The sequence below is a fragment of the Gambusia affinis genome, linkage group LG10 (assembly GCF_019740435.1).
Source record: "Gambusia affinis linkage group LG10, SWU_Gaff_1.0, whole genome shotgun sequence".
Lineage (NCBI taxonomy): Eukaryota > Metazoa > Chordata > Actinopteri > Cyprinodontiformes > Poeciliidae > Gambusia > Gambusia affinis.
The window spans coordinates 6,888,285-6,909,876 of record NC_057877.1 but is presented as its reverse complement, the minus strand read 5'-3'; the positions used below and the strand labels follow the sequence as shown (position 1 = coordinate 6,909,876).

Sequence of the window (21,592 nt, the reverse complement as noted above, 5' to 3'; positions counted from 1 at the left end):
TTTTGGTCTAATTTCCAATAAAACCTCTGTGCAAAAGTGGATGTGTGCAAAAATATTTTTTTTTTTGGAGAAGGTAAGTCTAACTTTCTGGTTTAAAGTTCAAATTAAAAGGCTTTGAAAGAGTTGCCGTTCGCTGGTGTTGCAAAAAAAAAAAAAAAAAAGAAAAAGGAACTTGTCTTTATAATGTAATAAATAACGTAACTGAGATATAACTATATAAAAAAATCTTTATAATTTACAATCTGTCATAAACAGAAAAGAGGAAAAGAGAATGGATTCACTTGGTAAACAGAACGATTTCAGATCTGGCAGAGCTGCACGTACCAGAAGATGTTGGGCTCTCCTTTTCTGGTAACAAGTCTGCGGTAAATAATCATGATTTACTTTTTCGAGTGCAGCGTTAGAGGTACACGGTTAAAACCCCCCCAAAAACATCAAGGCTACAGCACAGCAACTTGCAAAACGTTAATGACAGATAAGATGTTAGCATCTAAGAAACACGCAGTTCTTTGTATCTTGCAGTGAATTGGGTATTTGTAATATTATAACCATCTGAGAGGAAGAATCATTAAACTTCTTAATGAAATTCCCTTGCAAAGGTATTTATACCCCATGAACGTTTTTCAGGTTTTCTAAATGATTTTAAAACAATGTACAAGTTAAAATCAGTTTTTGTTGATTTCTTATTCAGACCCCTTGACAATGTGGCAAAGGGATTTGAGTCCTGGTGCAGTTTCAGATTCAACTTTAAACATCTACAGACTGAACAATTTAACCTTAATGTCTTTGAAAAACTCATTTAGTTGAGAGAACGGCAGCATTTGTCAACATGAAATCTCAGGTTTAAATCTGGACTTTGACTGTTCCACATGCCAACATGCTTTGATCAAAATTCATCGCGTTGTAGTTCTGTCTGAGAAATTAACTATTTCTATGACAGAAGGAGATCCTGTGTCCCCCTTCTCAACTTCTGAGTAATTCCTAACAGGTTTTCTTCCAGTTTTCAACTCATTGACTCTTGGCGGCCTCGCCGTCCTCCAGCATGATGCTGCCACCGCCAGTTCGTCACTGTGGTTGTACGATTTGAGCAGGATATTATTTCTCCACGCAGCATGTCGACTGCAACACCTTGTGTTTGTTATTTTCCTCCAGAAAGCCCCTCTGTCTTTCTGTCGACATCGGTTTCCGTCTTGCCGCAAAACTGCTGGCTGTCCTTTCAGCTGATTGCCATAGCAACCATTGGCCTCGCGTCAACTTCACTGTAGGAACGGTGTGTTGCGGCGTCTGTGCAGCGTTGAAGTTGGTGTGGGGTAAGGTAGGATATGCATTTGTTTGCAAGGAACAGAGAAGCTGCCTAAATGTTCCCAAGCGATTTAAATCAACATGAATGCAGTTTTGTTTTGATGGTTGCAGCTCAGCGGACTGTAGCGCTGACAACATTCAGCAGAGCTCGGCAGAAAGATACAGATAGCATTTATTTTTTTTATCTTGTTTGAAGATGGCATAGAATTCATGTTTTGGCTCTTGAGCTTTTTTTATGCAAAGATGTGTGTGTGTGTTTGGACTTGTATGTAAAGGTCTCCGAAGAACTCTTTAGATTCTTCGCTGAATCGTTTCGCAAAATCTTTTCCCACAAATGTAACGATTCTCTATAAAGTGGAAAGAATAGTAGCTGTAAAATAATTTAGTCTTTACGAAGATCACAGTTTGTTTGTTTTTTTTCTGAAAACAATCAGCATTCCCCAGGTAGGCGATCTGCATTTCAAATATTAATCTCACTTTTTTTGAAAACTGTCCAGAAACTCATAAAAGAAGAAAGATCAAAACCTAAACCAATGCAGGTGATTTGACAATAACAAAGAGATTGAGACAAAATTAATGTTTATTTCTAGAGACCAACAATGACATGGAGAGAAATGATTTAAGGTTTTAATCGTGGTTGTTCAATAATATGAATCAGACAACAGTCACTTCTCAAAATGATCACTGATCAATATCCCTCAAAACTCTCCACTGTGACTGAATTCAAAACAATTTTGCAAATTTAAATGCTAAATTTCTGCCCAACACTGTAAAACAACCATTGCCAGTTTAGCGAAAGCGCCTCTCGGCAGGATGTTGTGACAGAATCTAAAAGTGAAAAAGTTTTTCCGAGTGTTTCTGTTGCCCCCAGAGTTTGACTGAGCGGTGGACAGATCTGAAACGGGAGCCTGACTTTACACAGCAGCTCGTCCTTAAAGAGTTTGTTCCTTTAATCCCGTCTCTGTCGCTGGAGTCATGGGAAAATAAAAGTTCCTATCACTGCCCAACGCAGTCATGGGAAGAAAAAAAAATACGGAGCGGCTGCTTCCAGGCAGGTGCTGCTAATAAAAACCCCTCTTGTTTACCTGACTGTCGGAAAGTGACTTCCTGTATCAAAGGAGGCGTTATGGCCGCTTGGATGCTGTCCAATTGAAATAATTGTAAAAAGTTAATTCACAGCAGCTATCCTTCCTGGAATGAATCTTCCTTTAAATTCACAAGGCCAAACAAAGATAAAAAAAAAAACAAAACAGAGCTCAATTCCAGTAAGTAAGACACAGACGTGCAGTGAACAAATTTAAAAAAAGACCTGACCAACAGGTCCGTCACCAGATGAGTCTCAGCTCTGTGTTTCTGAAAACCAGCTAGCATCACCGACTTAAACAGTCGCAGCTATTCATTTATCTTTGTTTTCTCAAACTTCTTTTAAATGTTCAAAGTCCAACAAAGGAAAATCTTTCCACAGCTGATGAAAGCAGCCAGGAACACGTTGAATAGCAGAAGTAAAATATCGCTTTGAAGAACTTTACTTACTTTCTTAATAAGGGACTGCTGACTTTGAAAAACACAACTCGGTAAAATCAAATTCTGAATTGAAGCCTCAACGAAAGGTGAAATTCTGGCTGAAAGAAAAAACGAAGTCGCCAGGACTTTTGTTTCTTTTTTTTTTTTATGTGTGTTGAAAAACAAATTACACCAAATGGAAAACTGCTGCTCCTGTACCACTCATTGTGGGTGGTAGTAGTAGTTCTGCAAGTGGCTTTGTTATGCAGTTAAAGGTGAAATATACTCAGTGGCTTATTAATTTGACTTTTTGAGAAAAAAAGTGTGGATCATATCAGATTTTTCTTCTAATCTTTTTTATCCAAAGCATTTGTTCATATTCTGAAATAGCAATTAGTTCGTTTTTTTTAGACACTTTATTAAAATTGGTACTTCATAGACATTGTAGTCAATTTAGCTGTTTTTAAGTCAAATAATTAGTTGTAATTTAGTTGGTTAAATTGGAATAAATTGCACTAAAAGAGTTGATGGCTTGTATGAAAGAGTTTGACTGGTCTAAATTTATGCATTCCCGCTGCGAGCTGGTGTTCAATAAATAAAACGAATCTCACTGAATGTCTGCTCGCGTCTGATATGCGCTGCATCAAATGCGCCGCACAAAAGGAGGATGTGGTGCAGCCGGAGAAAACTAGGCCTCCTATAAAAGTGGAAACAACAGAAAAAGTTTTCCTATTGTGCACGTTTTTTTTTTCTTCACATTTTTCAGTCATGTTAGGATTTTTCCCACGAGTCCCCACAGGACGACACGACGACCGACGGCGAGGGAGCGTTTGAGTCGACAGCAAGGTCAACCTGCGGCCGCTGGAGCGCTGGCAGTTTAACTTTAGAGCAAAAAAATTAAATAAATAAAGCATGGAAGTTTTTTGTTGGGGTATGGGCAGAAACCCTTTCGCGTTTAGACAAACCACACTGACACTCGCACACACACACAGGGAAACCAAAGTTAAATATTTGGTCCGTACCACACTGGGAAAAGAGCTGATGGAGAGCGGCCTCGGGAGAAGAACCCAAAGACAAAACCGGCTTTGAAAAACCATAATGTGACACAGAATGTGATGGAACCTCTGGCTCTTCTGCACCAGAGGGGCAGGAAGCCTCTGAACAGCATACCATTGAGACTAAACGTTTACATCCACCGTTATGAAAGAGACACAAGCCTGTCTTTATCTGTCTCACTCCCTGGCATCTAATAGTTTTGTAGGTCAAATCAAACAACCACAATTATTTCAATTTGCAAAACACCAGAATATTAGGCATCTTTATTGCTTCCATCAAACGCCGGGTTTCACACACACACACACACACACACACTAAGATTGTCATGCTTTCAATTAATCGGATGATAATGTAAACCCACGATAAATGGATGGTGCAGTATTTCATTCAAAGGGACACTTGTGAATTTACTAAGAAACACACTGCCTACCTGTGCAGCATCATGCACATAATTTAAAATCAATCTATTAAGATTAATTTACCTCTAGAAGTCTGTTTTGTTTTTAGGAATGAAGCAGGTTTTGTGTTTCTTGTTTGTGCAATTTTGTGAATGAAAGTGAAGGTTTCTGTGTCTGGAAAATACACCTGATCATCAACCCTCCACCATCACAATTAACCGTTGTTTTTGTTTTTTATCCAGATGTGCTTTGCGTTTTCCAATCATATCACCACCCATTATGGGCAAAACATCTCAACTTTGGTCTCTCATCTGTCAAAAAAAACCCCAACAAAACATCGTACCAGAAGATGCAAACCCAGATTGCGCTGCCTTTTTAGAGACAATAAGCTGTCTCCTAGCAACCCTTCTGAACAGGGTATAGCTGCTGAGTCAATTTGTGAGTTTGGTATCTTCAGTTTGAATTTGAAGCAAAGTTTGCATTGAAACCTTTTCTTTATTTTTCAGGTCTGACAATGGGGTGAATTTGTCCAAACGTCTGTTTGTAAAGAGCTGCTGGTGATTGTTTATTCAGATTCAGTACCAGAATCTCACTTTCAATCTGAAATCCCGTGGAAGCTCTTTCAGCATTAGCGGACCAATGTTAACCTTCTCTTACGGGTCAGTATTGGATCAAATGTTATCCATCCGGGTTAAGGTTTGGAGATGGGATTTAGCAGTCAGAGAAAAATCATCTCACCAAACTTCCAAACTTTGAATTTCAAATCTCTCTCGCGTTATTTGTTACATTTGATCAGTTTGAAGTCCTTTACTGCCCATTGTCTTTTTTTTTTTTTTTTTTTTTTGATGTACATGGGTTGGTTATTTGTTTTTCCCCCCCTCTATCACTTGGAGTCTTTTTTTTTTCCCCTATGGGTAACTTTCACATCCTGGAAATCGCCACAAGGTAACGTTTAAAAACATTCATAGATTAAAATTAAACTCTCCTCTCCTCTAATGAGTGAACTCCTTCAATTTTATATGCATCACATGAACTTGTTGCAGTCGGTTCCAAATATAATACTTTGCTTGTTAAGGGCCGTAAAGCTATCAACATGACACCAACAGGCTGCAGCGAGCCTCCGAGCGTCACAAGAGAGGAAGTTGCGAGCCTGACATGACCGTATACTTCAGCACAGTCAACTTCAGATTAAGGGCGCAGCTGTCACGATGTAAATAATAAAAATCTGTTTTCCCAGCAAGAGCGAAATGGCTGCTGCTTTCACGCCTGACACATTTACAATATTGACACACACTGGAACAGGGCACTTTGAGGAAGGAGACAGCTTTATGGTGGAAGTATTATTTATTCCGCCATTGCTCGCCTGCTCTATTTTCTTTAATTCCAGGTATTGTTTAGAGAAGGTCATGCAGCTTTACGATCCCTACCCCAATGTTTTTATTGACTCGAACACTTATCGGCCGTGTTCAAGCACGAAAAAAAAAAAAAAAAGATGGTAAATACAAACTGCAACGTTCTAAACATTGATGTGTTTGCAACACCAAATGAGACATAGATGGAGTGATTTAAAAAAAAAAAAAGATCTCTGAGCAGGAAGTTGAGGAGGCATGATGTTTCGGTGTCAAAGTAACGGGTCTGGATAAAGATGCATTCCACATAAAAAACAAAAAAAAAACGTTCTGAGTAAAATGAATCAAGAACTGATTCTTCCTCCTCTCATGCACTTTGAGGTCTTATCATTGAAAGTAGGTGAATTTGAGGTCGTAGTGCGGCAAACTGTGAAAAAGGTCGAGGCGTATCGGTGCTTTTCAAAATCGCCACCTTCTCGTCGACCAGTAAAGCGACCCTGCTGCCTGCAGATAGATAACGCTGTTATAACGCTGTTATCTGTCTGCAGCAGTTTGCAAAGGTGAGCCAGTTCCTCCCACTGGTGAACCTGGGCGACCCCGTTCACAACAACAGCGCGTGCAGTTATCTCATTTTGACTTTCAAGGTGTCGTTATAGGCGCGAAATCTTAGGAGAACCCAGTACAAATGTGACTTGAGGCAATGCACCTTTATTTATGCAGCACCTTTCAGCCAAGGACAATTCAAAGTGCTTGTACAAAAAAGTTAAGAACAACATGCAACGAGAAGATAATAAAAAGAAAGAAAATTAAAGATCAAGCAGATTAAAAATGAACAAATAAACATTACGGTTTTGAATATAATTAAAAAACAAACATTTAAGAATAGGCAATGTCCAATAAGAAGGTTTTTCACCTTGTTTTAAATAAACTCAAGGTAGGGGCAGTCTTACAGTGACAGGAAGTTTATTCCAGAGTGTTGGAGCATAAAAACTAAAACCCTCATCCACACTTTCTCTTCTCAAAAAAATAAAAAAATAAATAAAGATGTGGAAGGCAAAGATACCGTAGCGATGCTTAATGTGATTGACAACGGTTTTTGTTTACGAGCAACGCTCTGATGAAAACAGAGCGTTTTACTTTGTGTTTTATACCACCTCCTGCCAATAGCTGCGCACCAAATATCTTTGAACCATTTTCATCCGTGAATTTGAAAGACTGCTTACATTTCTGTTCTTTTCTTCCCACCACAAAGAATCATCCAGAATAGTATTAAGACCAGAGTCTGTCCAGGGGATGTAATATGCCTGATAGGTGGGGATTGTTGCACAGTTACATGTTGTCTTCATAAAGAACAGGAACAATGACTTTGCCCATTGCTAGCATCAATTAGCATGCAACATGTTGTAAGCTTTTCTTTCGTGCAACTTGTAGGGAAAACATAAAACCTCTAAATCTAAATTTAAATGCGATTTTCCTTTCCTGTGTTCGGTCAGTAAGAGAAACCAAAAGTCCAAAATGGCTCAGGGAGGAAGAACCATTCTCTCGTTATTATGACATCTAGCAAATGTAAATACTTTATTTTTTATTCAAACTGATCCACGTGAAAGAAGAACAGTTCAGTCTGGCCGAACATCAGGCTGTATATGTACATCTGGTTTCAACCGCGCACCAACAGCATGTTTTTGAGAACGACGACTCTTGACGATTTCGCCGAAGTGACGAGTTGACGTGCTTCACCGCCCGCTCAACTCCACCTAGCAAAAATCTCCACTGGCTCGATCGAAGGCCTTTGCGCAACAGTTTTGTTGTGGTTCAGAGTTTACCGTCATCTCCTCCAACACGGGGAAGTGTGTGACGTTACCTGTCTCCTTCGATCGAAAGATCAGCCCTGTTCCTGTTATCTAGAGTGACTTCCCCAGTCAGACCGCTCATCTGTGACTAACTATTGCAAGATGCCACATTTCATGTCATAATTTGTTTGCTTAAAAAAATATAAAATAAAAATACATTTAAAAAAATCTACTGTTTTTATTCATTTTTTGCCAGTTTGATTCAAGTGAAAACATATGGATTCGGTCTGCAACACAGAGGACAATAACGCTCGCAGAACATCTATTGTTTTAAATTACAACGATTAAAGCAACGCTGCGAACGTCGACATGAAATTGCCTCCATTCAGCAGCTACGCAGGCTTTTTTCTCCTCACTGTCGCATCGGAACTGGAGGACTTCTCAACTCGCAAGTGAAATACTGCAATGGTCTTCTAGCATCACATACAAAAACACTCAGCTACGCAACGAAAACAGTTTAAAATCCCCATTTAACCCAAAATGCATCCCTTAAATTCAAGCGTAGCGCATTCAAAAGTTGACGGACAACAAAACTGTGATTCCTTTTATTCAGAAGGTCTGTTAAATATTCTGGTAAACAACAAAGGCCCTGTTCTGATCCCCTGAGTCATCAGAACAGGACACAAATTAGTGCTAAACATTTCATGTGGGTTTATTAACATGACATTGATTGCATTTCTCTGCTTGTAATTAATAATGTCGCTGATAACATTCACTTATTCTTTCCTTCTCACCAACTTTTTTCTCTATGGAGATGGTTATACAGCATGCACACACGAACAACATCCTTAGCAAAGTCAAGGCCTTCATTAAGTCAAAAAAACGTAAAAAACCTTAAAGTTTTATTATTGTCATGCCGACCACTTTCACTTGCTCTTATTTAGCAGTCCATATTTATGTGATTTTATCCCAGTCAAAAAAAAAAAAAAAAAAATCCGATTTAGGTTTCAGTTCAACTAAATTCAAATTCAAAAGTACTTCATTTGTCACAAAAGGAAATGAAATGTTGTTTCTAACTTATATCATCCAAGTGTCTTCAAACAAAGTGGTGATTTAATTTGAACATCCGGTTACGTTAATGTGTTGGAGTAAATTAACGTCCGTACTGATGTTGATGGGAACAGAGTAATCAATCCGGTCCAAGAGTGTCAGAACCAACTCACTGCTACAGTCTTCATGCTGGTTTGACCCACAGTGCAGCGGACCGATTGGTAGCAGTTGTTGAGCAGCGTTTTCCATGAATGTATATTTAAAATTTGACGTTCAATACATGCGGCTATTCTGCTGCTTCCTCTCTGCGACTGGTCCTGATTTTCCCCAGTGAAAAAAACAAAAAAAAAACAAAGTTTTAATCACAGTAAATCGCTCCCTGGTGTAACTCTCGATCATCTTTCCCTGAATAAAAAGTGGAGGTAACTGGGAAGCAGGTGGTGAAATTTAAAGTCAGTCTTATTGAGCCGTGAAAGACAAGTACAAATCGACTCCTTCTGAGATCAACTGTAATATATATATATATATTTTTTCACTCATAAAACTTTTATGCTTGTAGATAAAATACTCATCTTCGTCCCCACTGCTGGCAACGATTTTTTCTTTCCTCATTTCACTCTTTTCGTAGTTTCACTCCCAGTGATCCAGCTGAGAAAAATTGCAATTATTAGGACCTCTAAAACCAGCACGCCAGCCAAACCTTTTAAGGATGCTTCGTCTTTGCTGTTCTTGACGTGATAAATGCGTCTCTGAACATGTGGAACCTGTCATTCACGCACTAAAGAAAGAATAAAGAATAAAGAAAAAAGTCACGCCGATGTGGAAGAGGCATCTGTTTGCGCTGCTTTTCTGCGGTAACACAACTGGAACAGTGTGCCGGGGCTGGCAGTGGTTGCAGAGAAATGAATGAATGGAGGAATGAAATGAAAGCATAAAGAAAGGGAAGAAAAAAAGGTTAATCTATTAGATTCCTGATTGACCTTGACTGCAACTAAACGAGATGCATAACGTTGATATCCCAACAATTTCACGGCTCTCTTCACAGTGATTGAATTTTATTGACTGCTGTGGCCGACTGAACGTCTCACATGGGATTTTGTGAGACAAATATTAGATGATAGTTGTTTTTGTTCCTTAATAAACTCACGCAAAAATAATCTAAGGTTTTTGTTTGTTTTAAAAATAAATAGTAGAAACATTTTGACAGTATAACTTTTTTCTCTGACGTCAGAATCAAGATTATATTAATCATGCTGCAGCTTTTGGGGCTGTGAATCTTTTGACAATAAGTTGTTTAGTGTTTTTTTTTTTTTTTAATTATGGCACAAATTAGAAAACAAAAAAAAAAAAAAATGGAAAAGAGGAATAAGATGTATATTTTGAAACCATCATATCAGCGTCCTTTTCATGTTAGTCATTTTTGGTGACAGATTTTGTTAAGTCCAAAATTTTGGGATTGCTCAAAAACACATTTTATGTCCGTAGTTTTCCCTTTGTCATACAATTGGTGGTTTTTTTCCCCCAAATTCAAGTCAAGCCAAAAGTTTTTGAAAGGAAAACCCAAATCAAGTTTCAAGTCTCTACTGAGACTTTTGTCTCAGAGAATAGTGCATTACATTTCAACCTGGAGATTTTTGCACAAAGCAGCTCCATGGTGATGATAAAGACCTTCTGAACGAGTCTTGGTCAAATGTAGAGTTGTTTAGATTTTTGTGCATAACCCTGCCGTGCAATGCTAACTCAGAAGTGATACGCATTTATTGAAATGATCTAAACTTTACCATTAATACAAACAGTAACTTCCTGTAAATTCCTGTAACACATCCCTGATTACAGGATTTTTCTCAAGCCTCAAATGCAAGAACTGGAGATGAAGTCAAGTCTTGACTGTACAGCTCTGGAAGAAAAAAAAAGGAAGAGACCCTTAAAAATGATTAATTTCTCTGATTTTACTTCTTATATATGTTTGAGTAAAATTAACTTTGTCCTTTTAGTCTATAAACGACTGACAACATGTCTCTGAAACGCTGAGCAAAATTGAGAAAACGAGAAATGGTCAAAATAACAAAAAAATGCAGCGTTTTCAGACCTCAAATAATGCAAAGAAAACAAGTTGATATTCATTTAGAAACAACAATACAGATGATTTAACTCAGGGAGAGTTAAAACCACATCAGGAACATCAGAGATCAACATTTGGTGGAATAACCAGGTGGTTTTCAAAGGGGTTCTGTGCAGTGGACTCTTCATATTTCCCAGAGCTGCTTATTGCTGTTGAGTCTTCGCTTTTGCGATTTAAGCGCAACAAGTCTAGGGTCCTCCACTCGAGTCACCGTCTCTGCATCACATTCAGATGAAGAGCCCTCCCACTTTCAGATCCGGTGCAGAAGCCCGGTGTCAGATAGAGCGTTTAAGGCCGCGGCAGTCTGGGAGACGGATGAACTCTGCTGACTTTGGAGACTTCAGTCAGTCAGGCACAAGAAAAAAAAATATGTCTGCTCACCGAGGCCCAAGGCCTACAAATACATCCCACTACAGCCCACTGCCACTGATCACATGAACAGAAGGATATCATCCCCAGGCCAAGGCCACAAGTCAGCAAGCACATGACTACTACTGTCGTTTGGTAGCATGCGAGCGCACAATGATCCACACAAACACTCATTAGACACACTCGACCCAATCTAAAGATGTTGCAAAGTACAAAAAGCCGTTTTGTGCACAAGCAGGATTTCACATACGTACACACAAGTACTAATTGCTTTGAGTAAACATTGATTTATCCAGGTCAAACCACCGGGAGGCAAGAAGAGGCACAATGTTCAATACTGAATGGTATAAAACACAGAGGAGGGGGCAAGGGAGGGCCTGAGAAAAAATAATATAAAATATATATATATAAAAACTAAAACAATCCTCACTCTGTCCAGCACTTCCATGATACTTGGGTGTGTTCTGGGTTGATGGGAAGGAGAAGGGGGTAATGCAGACGCCTTGGGACATGTTCCTTTGTAAAAAAAAAAAACCAAAGTATGGAGGCAAGAAGCATCAATAGATTACTTGTTCGCTATAAATGGCTGAAAAGCAAACAAGGCTGAGCACTGAGATGGCTCACAATCACATTTATATGTGTAACAGCAGCAGTGGGCTGCAGCACAAAACCCACTTAAAATTGTCTGATGATTATGTGGTTTGGGATTCTATTTTTTTATTTTATTTTATTTTTTTGTAATTCAGTCTGATTACCAAGAAACGCAAAAATGGATCTCAATGGTGTCTGAAATCTGGAAAGATTTCCATTCAAATGAAATTTGTGATTTGAAACTAAATCCTTTAGGTGCATAAGCTGCATGAAAGGTTAGAGTTTATGAAAGGCTTGTTACTTGCTATTGGTGAGTTGGTATAAATAGCTATAAAAACCCCCCAACTTTTTATGTTTACTCAAGCATCATACTGTTAAAATATGGTTTACTGATTTACTCCAATTTTTAAAAAAATTAAGCATAGAGAGACCTTAATAAACTAAGTTGACCTAACACATTTGCTTTAAATAGGAGTAACAGAATTACATGGTGCTGAAATAAAGCAAAGTAATCAGGTGGAAAACCTTTCCATGATTTTTTTATGTTTATCCAAAGAGGTATTTTTTCAGTGTAAGGGTGAGGCGGGTTTTGTCCCGCTATTGGAAGGACGATTATGAAAATATAAATAGAAACATCAACATCAGACCTACGTTTTTATTCACAAACCAGTGTATGAAAAAAAATATTCTTGCCCATAATGTGAGGACACAGATCCTCACCATGGACCCGGAGTCTGAACAACATGGAGGCAGAAACTGAGTCATTATTAGACCGAGGGAAGTTTATTTTTATTAAATTATTATATTTAGCTAAATATTATTGCTGAGCGGCACAAACAGGCCTTCTGACATACAGATTAATTTTTTTTTTTTTTTATTTGTGAAAAAAAAAAAACTCAAAAAGGGCTCAAGCCCCTTTCGCCCCCCTTCTTGCACATGCCTGGGTCCAAACGTTAAATTCCTCCCGAATGTGAGGGATCGACTGAGCTGATGGCTGCGTCTGTCAAGGGGACACCGCTGCACACCTTTTTGAACCGTCCTCGCTTGTTCACCTGATAGCAAACTCATTAAAACTTATTGGACTGGATGTCAAAAGGTGTCCGTTCCACAGAGCGGATGGTGAAACCGTTTCCACCACGTGGATAAAAGTGTCTGCGAGCCCACAGGCATCTCTTTCATCAACTACGACGAAGCAAATTGTCAAATGAATCACACAGTAACGCAAAGGAAACATACCACTCGGCTTTCTAGGCACTTTTTTGACCTTTCTTGGGGTTTTCTTGGGCCATGGATTTAAAACGTTTATCCAGGTTGAAGATTATGTCGGACTTATATGTCATTGTCCATTTAGAAGACTCATTTGACCCCGAGCTTTAACTTTCTGGCTGTAGTTTTTAGATGTTTCAAGAACAATATCTTCTTTCCTCATAATTCTATCAATTGTACAAAGTGCACCAGTCCCTCCTACAGCAAACAGCACCACAACATGATGCTGCCACCACCATGCTTCACAGTTGGGATGCTGTTTCCCCATTTTTTCTCCAGACGTAACAATGATCACTATGGAGAAACGGGTCCACTTTAGTTTCGTCAGGCCACATGACTCGTCTACATGAATGAAAATCTTTGCAGTCTGGCTTTTTAATGTTTCTTTTGAAATAATAACGTCTTTCTTGCCTTTTAGTCCATATCTGTACAGAAAATGTTTGACCGTGGATAATGACACTGCCTTACCAGCCTTCGGCTTTTCTGATTTAAACATTTTGAACCCAAACACGTTCATCTCTGGGACACAGAACCCGTTTCCTTCCTGAGCGGTTTGATGGTCGGACATTCCTATCATGTCCGTACATGCACAATGTTTGAACAGATGAACGCCCTCAAGCGTCTGGAAATTGTTTCCAAAGATGAACCATATTTGAGCCACTCCAAAATTATCTTCCTGATATCTTGGCTGATTTTTCTTTCTTTTTTTTTTTTTTTTTACTTTCTCATCGTCTCAAGCAAGACAGCAGTGTGGTCTGGGTGAGCCTCCAATCTACTCAAATGTGTCTGTTAACCTATCAGAAGTTTCCAAAGCTGTGACATCATCATCCACACTTTCTCTCTATGTTTAAAGAGACAGTAGTAATTCAAACCTCTGATTTGAAGTGTATAACCTTAAAGAAAATACATGCTGCCATGTTTCAAAGGCAACAAGAAAAACATTAAATATGTACACGAACTGGCGGTACTGTTGGGCACATGATATTCCGCCTGAAGCAGTGGAAGATACATAAATCCATAAAAGGGATATTGGTGTCAATTAAGAACTTCCCTGATTAATACGGCATGAAGCAGTCGCAGACTTTCTAATCGAGGGGGGAAAATGGGACCAAACAAAGTTGTCTTGGTTACTTGAAAGAATAAATATAAAAGGATTTCTTAAAAACGCTGTTTGGGATCTTGTACTATCCCAGCCTAGAGCAGGCTCATATGATTCCTGAGAGCAAATGCTTCTCATAGTCATGAGTTAGCATGTTTTCCTGGCTGGCAGCAATTTCCCAACAACAAGGCCTATGTGATCGGAGCTATAAATTTGAGGCCAGGAGATCAATATGTTTGCGGTTTTACGCAGGATGCATGTGTTCTATATGTCTGGCATATTGAACCTCGGTCAGGCTAAAAATCTACTTTCTCGTGACTGCTGCTGATTGCTCCCATCCCACGCAGACAGATCAATGGCCGTATCTGTTACAGTGATGGCGTTTTAATCTGGATATGACGCTGGCCTGTCAAACAAAAAGCTTGTGGGGAGCACAAACGAGGCGAGCGCCTCGGAGAACCTGAAACAAGACACCAGCCTTGAGGACACGCGGCGGCCTGGGGAGGAAAACATCTTTCGCAACAGATATGTCCGAACCTTGAGCTGCTCCTGGACCCGATCTCCCAGAGGAGCGCTGGGTGGAGACCACACCGACGGCAACGGTGGCGTCGGGTTTCACGAAGGAGACTGATGTTACATATCAAACAAACCAAAGAGATTGCTAATCCAATTGTCTCACACTCACGCTCGCAGCCAAATATATCAAAATCAGATTCCCTCTCACTCTCGCAAAGTAAAACCTAACGCAATCAAATTTTCCTCAATCTCTTCTGCGACTTATGATCTGGTAAGGCCTCGCTGAGTCTTTCCAAATTGCTAAAGCTATCTTGATTTGTCGTTTTAAATCGTATCCCCTGTCATTGCAGTTCTCAGAGCATATAATCAATCTCTCACAGGCTTGTAGTTTGTTTACCAGAACATATGTTATTTTGCCAAATTACTGGAACAATTGTCACCCCCAAAATGGCGGCACAAAGCAAGATACGTACGTTTGATGATGGGGAACTCTAATGGATCAGTCCTGGCAAACATCTCCTCCAACATCAGTGCTTGACCTCTGAAATGCTCTCCTCTAACCACGATGACATACAGCTCTGGAAAAGAAATATTAAGAGACCACTTAACATGATCGGTATCTCTGATTTGACTTTTTGTTTTTGTTTTTTATTCTATGAACTACCAACAACTTGTCTCTGAAATTCCAAGCCAAAATTTCGTATTTATTTGCAGAAATTGAGAAATGGTCAAAATAACAAAAAAGATGCAGAGCTTTCAGACCTCAAATAATGCAAAGAAATATTCATTCATATTCATTTAGAAACAACAATACTGATATTTTCATTCAGGAAGAGTTCAGAAATTAATATTTGGTGGAAAAACCTTTGAGGTTTTCAACGGGGTTCAGTGAAGTGGTCTCGTAACTTTTCCCAGAGCTGCTTTTCTTTGGATAAGCTCCCTAGTCTTTTGGAGAACTTTGTCTGCCAGTCAAACGAAAGGAGCAGTAGTGGTAGAGAAGTAGGATCATCCAAAAATGTTCACGCCATTTGCACCACTACGTATTGCTGCGACATATTAACGTGTGCAACAGTTGTGCACAAGGTATGTCTGACATGCGTTGACAGACATTATTGTGCTGCAGGGCTATAAAAGTTCTGAGAAGCTCTCTGAATTTCCATGCGAAATAAAGAAAACAGTGTGAAGCGCATCAGCAGCTTAATAAATAAACAAATGTTGACACAGTTGATAATGCGCGTCTTTGTACCGTCTCCCTCTCCTCGCAGAGAGATGGATATCGTTGCGTGTTAGAGCACGTTGGTCAGGTTAGGATACGCTGTTCAGCTTAGCCTCAATACATCCGACCGCTTTTTGTTTTGTTTTGTTTGTTTGTTTGTTTGGCATATGTGAAGACAGTAATGCAGAGCGAGGCTGGAAGAGATTACCTTAATTATTTGGATCCAGCTCACCGTGTACTTTTTAAAAATGTCTTATCTCTAACACAAGCGATTAGAGAGAACTGAGCTTGATTATCTTAAGGTATAAAATAAAACACACATTTGTACATTTGTCCACATGTTTAGGAAGGGGGAAAAAAGGGTTTTCTTCCTGTATTCAACATAGGAAGAAAGCTTCCTGTATTGTACAATCAATGCTAGAAATTGCTCAACCAATAAGTAAAGAAAAACCATAAAGCGCAAAGATTTATTTCCAGCAGTATGCAGATTATTACACTGACAGGACTTACACTGTGTTTAGTGCTGCTCGTTGGGAAATTGTCCTGTTAAATAAGCGGAGTTGGGTAAGAAGGAGTTACATTTAGTTGAGTAAATTGTACTGGTAGAAGAATTTTATTACACCGTACTTTGTACTTTTACTTGAGTAAAATTTCTGGATTCTCTAACCAACGTGAACAACTTCACTGAATCAAGAACAGGCTTGTTTTCTTGACCTGCAGATTTTGGTAAAGTTTGATGAGTTTCATATAGAAACAAAATGACTTGGAAAAATGTTCATTTTTGCCTGATTTTGTTACTTTGTAATTATGTTATATTTTATGAATTATTTTCATTTTCCTCCTTAAAATACCAACATGCTAAATAACATTGTATTTTGTTCCATCTGACAATGAAATTTTTAAATATTAAATGATTGCGTAGTCTTTTCACCAAATACTGTTGACTCTTGAACAGTTTCTTGGACTGCTACTTTTTTTTTTTTTTTTACTTTCACTTGCGTTAAAAACATGTTGAAGACGTTTTGCTCTTCAGACCAATTTGTTGGCTCCTCTTCCCGCCTCTGCGAGGTTTGAAGTGAATGTGAACAAATCAACTGTGACATATCTGACGATTACAAACAGCGAACAGACGAGTCCCGAAAAAGCACATTCATCGAAAACGTATTAAATATGACAGGATGTGGTGAAATGTTGTGGCCTCCAATCAGACAAACAAAGAAGTTTGAAGAACTAAAAGGAACGCGCTGATGGCCTCTCAGACACAAGCCTCAGTTGTATTTGGAAGAAAATTGGATGTGGCGCTAGAAATGACCAAAATAGAGATGATTTGAATTAGTCTGTTTCCTGGAACATGGATGGCTTTTAATCACAGTCCACAAATTGTTAAAAAGGGCTTGAGGTCAGAGCCATGCCAGGATCTTAGTCTCACCCAATTCTATTTTAAAACCAGTTTTATTGAGAGCTTGGGATCACTGTCCTCTTGGAACGTCTAATTGTGTCAAATGTTTGACTACTGTGGGATTTAAAGTGAAGTTGAGGATTTCGGAGGTGGTGATTGGTCGTCGTTACTCTATGTATCGTATGCTGGTGACACACCAGCAGCAAAGCAAACCATTGGCATCAGACTAATCCCACTACGCCTGACAGCTTAAACTACTTTTGATAGCCTCCACCTGGCTTCAGTGTGCCAAAATCCCTCCAATTTTTTCTTGCCTGACCTGAAGACTTTTCTCTAGAAGGCTGTTAGCAGCTGAAAATGTACTTAATTTCTTTTTGTTGTTGTTGTTGTTGCGCCAACTCTGTCCATGGCAATGGAAGTATTGCATGGTGGAGAGTAACACTTGTTGTTCCTAAACATCCTGTCCGGTCCCTTTTCATATCTGGGAGCCAGTTAGGGTCAGATGTTGAGATGCAAATATATATTTAGGACAGAACAATAATCCAGAATACTGATAAAAACTGGTTTTGGATTAAACATTTAGCTTTTATAATGGCTCTTATCTCGACTCGATTGAAGATTGATTGATCTGACTCGGTTGAACATCCATTGGAGATGCGTCTATTTCTAATAACTGCACATAACTTTCTGTCATTGACTTTTACAGTATATTCTCATTATTGTTACTGTTATGCTTGTTTTCTAAATTTTGCTTTTAACATTTCAAGGACTGAACCATTAGACGTTCAGTTAAACGTGCTACCACGTTTTACAAATAAATTTCCACTTTGTGGGACAATAAAGTTCTTTTCTATTTTATTCTATTTATTGACTCTGATTCAAATTTTCTCACTGTGCAATGAAAGCCACCAATTTCAATAAACTCTTCTATTTCTGATCAGACGATTTGTGAAATATCCAGTCAGATCTCGCTGGCGACTCCAAAAATAACATGTGGGTTTCGCTGAAACTTCCTTAGGGACATTTTTTCCCTAATACAAGAGCGGACATATGTAAAATAAATCCACTAAAAATCCAAACTTGCATTTAGTTCCTGTTTGGAAAAAAATACCACAAACAAATCACCATAAACACAGCAGCTGCTGGGAACGCTCCCCGCTGTGAGTTATGATTGCTGATGTGGACGTTGAACCCAAAGCAAGTTGACTCCAATTCTGAGGCTCACAGAGGTGCTTTTTTGCTAAAAGTGAAGCCAGTTTTCCCACTTATGTTTAGAGAACGCATCTGCTCGGGTTTTTTCCTGAAAGAAATCTGGAGGAATTTCAGGTTTTTTTGTTTGACCAGGTATGTGAGAGGGAAAAGCTTCAGTTATTTTATTGCTTTACGCTCACCAGAACACTTTGCATGCATATCTCGTAATAGGCAAAGTTCAGTGAATGCCACATTTGTTATCATTATGGGGGTGAGGAGAGACTAGTACCCCCCCAAACCCACACTCCTCCCCACTATGCATACCACAAGGGGGGGACACAAAGCGTTCTCTGTGGTTATTCTGGACATGATTATCTGTTTGCAAATAAAGAAAAGAAAACCACCAGAATATTCTCCTGACATTTATAGAAATAATATTGGGTGTTACAACATTTATTTCTTCCCTTTTTATGCCCATGCTGATGAACGCCAGACCAGGTGTCCTTTGAACAGCCTGTAATTGGACGCCAGATGTGAAGATTTTTGTTACTTTCTTAGCCCATCTGTAGGTGCTTCTTATGAAAACATAAAAGACAAACCTGATCTTTTTTTTTCTTCTCGTCCGCTTTGTTCAGGCACAACTCTGCTTTAAATACAGCCCTGAGGCACATCTTTATGCTTTAGAGCGCACTACATGTTTCAATTTCAGGACTACCAGAGAGTTTAAATTAAAAAAAACTTGGCAAAAATATCCCAGCAAGAGCAAATAAACAGGACAAATAAACTAAATGTCCATATGTTGAAAATCCAAGAAAGGTTAGAAAAATCCTGAGGTTATAAGATACTTATAATGTCAGCAAACAGTGTGAAGTTCGACTGTAGCTGTATTATAAGCTGGTTTTGGTGTCCAATTTACATCTTCACTTTCCTCCTTCATCCACATCAAAACACAAAGGTCAAAAGTAAAAGGCTGCTTAATGAATGGGGACCACTGATGCAGGCTGGCTTCATCTCTCTCTGCATTGTCTGCCAGCATCCCCTTTCTCGCCAAACCCCCCGGTAAGCATTATCTGTATACTGTCTCCCTCTAGTGGACGTAACACGTAATAACAAGATCTGCTTTTTCTGGGAGTCTGAAAAATGCATCGGGAACTTTCAAATTTCCACAGATGAGGAGTTTACTCCACAAAGCTAATTGCAGTGAAAGAATGGGGATATTTGTGTTGAAGTTTTTTGCAAAGGCAACCTTAACGTGCAGATAAAATGCAATTTTTTTTCTGCTTCCACTCACTGGAGAGATGAGGGGAACGAACTTAATCCACATAAGTGCTGTTTTGCTATGTTAGAAAATTTCTCTTCTTACGTTTTGATAAAGTTGTTGATTAAAAAAAAAAATTGATATTGTTTTTATAGGACAAATATCTCATTACATTTATCTGAAACTTGTATTTTGTGTTTTAATTGCATTAATCAGAAATAAACGTAGTGAGCTCATAAAATATGAGTTATAATTTAACGGATTATGATTTTATAGAAAAAGTATAAGGTAAAATGCCAGTCACAAGTTTACAAACGATCTTCAGTGACATGAATGTTGATAAATATAATCAAGTTAATGGAATATTTTAAATTTGTGAATGTAATCTTTTTTTCTGGGATCCACGATTACTTATAACAACAGACTTTGTTTGAGAAACATTTAAATTAGATGTAAAAACAATACAGTAATAACACTGTAGGCTATTTAGTTGTTTTAATAAAAGTTTATTATTGTCACACAGACGACGTCATGTTGTTTTCGTTACAATGCATTATGGGTAAAAGACCTACGCCAGTTCCAACTTCGCTAGCTCCATCCAGTTAAAACAGCGAAAAGTAACTTTAAGACTTTTCAATCAGGTTTCTGTGCTTCCAGTCTGGTTCCCGGTCTCACCACAGCACAGAAACTGCCCTTGTAAAAGTGTTCAATGACATCCATATAAATACAGACTGTGGGAGAACCACAGTGCTGGTTCTGTTGGACCTCAGTGCAGCTTTTGACACTGTTGACCATGAAATATTACTGAATCGACTGGAGAGTTGGGTCGGACTCTCCGGTCCAGTGCTTAACTGGTTTGAATCTTACATAAAGAACAGGGATTTCTTTGTTTCAATTGGAAACTTCTCATCAAAGAGGTCAAAGGTCACATGTGGGGTACCTCAAAGTTCCATCCTAGGACCCCTCTTATTCAATATCTATATGCTCCCACTAGCTCAGGTTATAACAGGAAATAATATTAGCTATCATAACTATGCAGATGACACACAGCTCTACATTATGATGTCACCAGGTGACCTTTGACCCCATCCAATTACTGAACAGATGCTTAGAACAGATAAATGTGTGGATGTGTCAAAACTTCCTCCAGCTGAACAAAAACAAAACGGAAGTTATTATTTTTGGACCTAAAGAGGAATGATCTAGAGTCAGTGCACAGCTTCAGTTATTACAACTAAAAATCAGCGATCAGGCTGGGAGTAGTGATGGACTCTGACCGGAACATTCAGAGCCACGTAAAGACAGTTACAAAGTCGGTCTTCTATCACCTGAAGAACATTTCCAGGATTAAAGGACTAATGTCTCAGCCAGATCTAGAGAAACTCATCCATGCGTTTATCTTCAGTCGTATTGATTATTGTAACGGCGTCTTCACAGGTCTGTCTAACAAATCAATCAAACAGCTGCAGCTGATCCAGAATGCTGCTGCTCGCGTTCTCACTAAAACCAGGAAGATAGAGCACATAACACCAGTTTTAAAGTCCCTCCACTGGCTCCCTGTAGCTCAAAGAAGAGACTTTAAAATACTGTTGCTAGTTTATAAATCACTGAATGGTTTAGCACCACAATACATTAAAGATTTGCTGCTGTTGTATCAACCTTCTAGAACCTCTCAGGTCTTCTGGTTCTGGTTCTGCTCTGCATCCCCAGAACCAAACAAGGAGAAGCAGCATTCAGCATCTATGCAACACAAATCTGGAACAAACTTCCAGAAAACTGTAAAACAGTTGAAACACTGACTTCCTTTAAATCTCAACTAAAAATCCACTTGTTTAGAGTTTTATTTGAAATCAATCACAAATTTAATGACAGAACCTGACTTAATGTTCTGTTTTGATTGTTGATTCTATGTTGCATTGTGTTTTTGTGTCTGATATGATCTAAAGCACTTTGAAATGCCTTGCTGCTGAAATATGCTATACAAATAAAATTTAACTGATTGATTGATTGATTGAAATTAAACTGAGGCTAGTTGAAATTGATAGGAATGAAAAAAATCACAAGAGGTAATGAAGTTGAGGAGGACCAAACAGAGGAAGAGGACAGAGATATCCAAA

At 38.8% G+C, this 21,592-nt stretch overlaps 1 protein-coding gene across 1 annotated transcript in view; it reads right to left on the bottom strand.

The window, feature by feature from the left end:
- kita (KIT proto-oncogene, receptor tyrosine kinase a) overlaps window positions 1-21,592 on the bottom strand; it is a 54,061-nt gene that overhangs the window by 32,068 nt on the left and 401 nt on the right. The gene's annotated exons all lie outside the window — the stretch shown is intronic.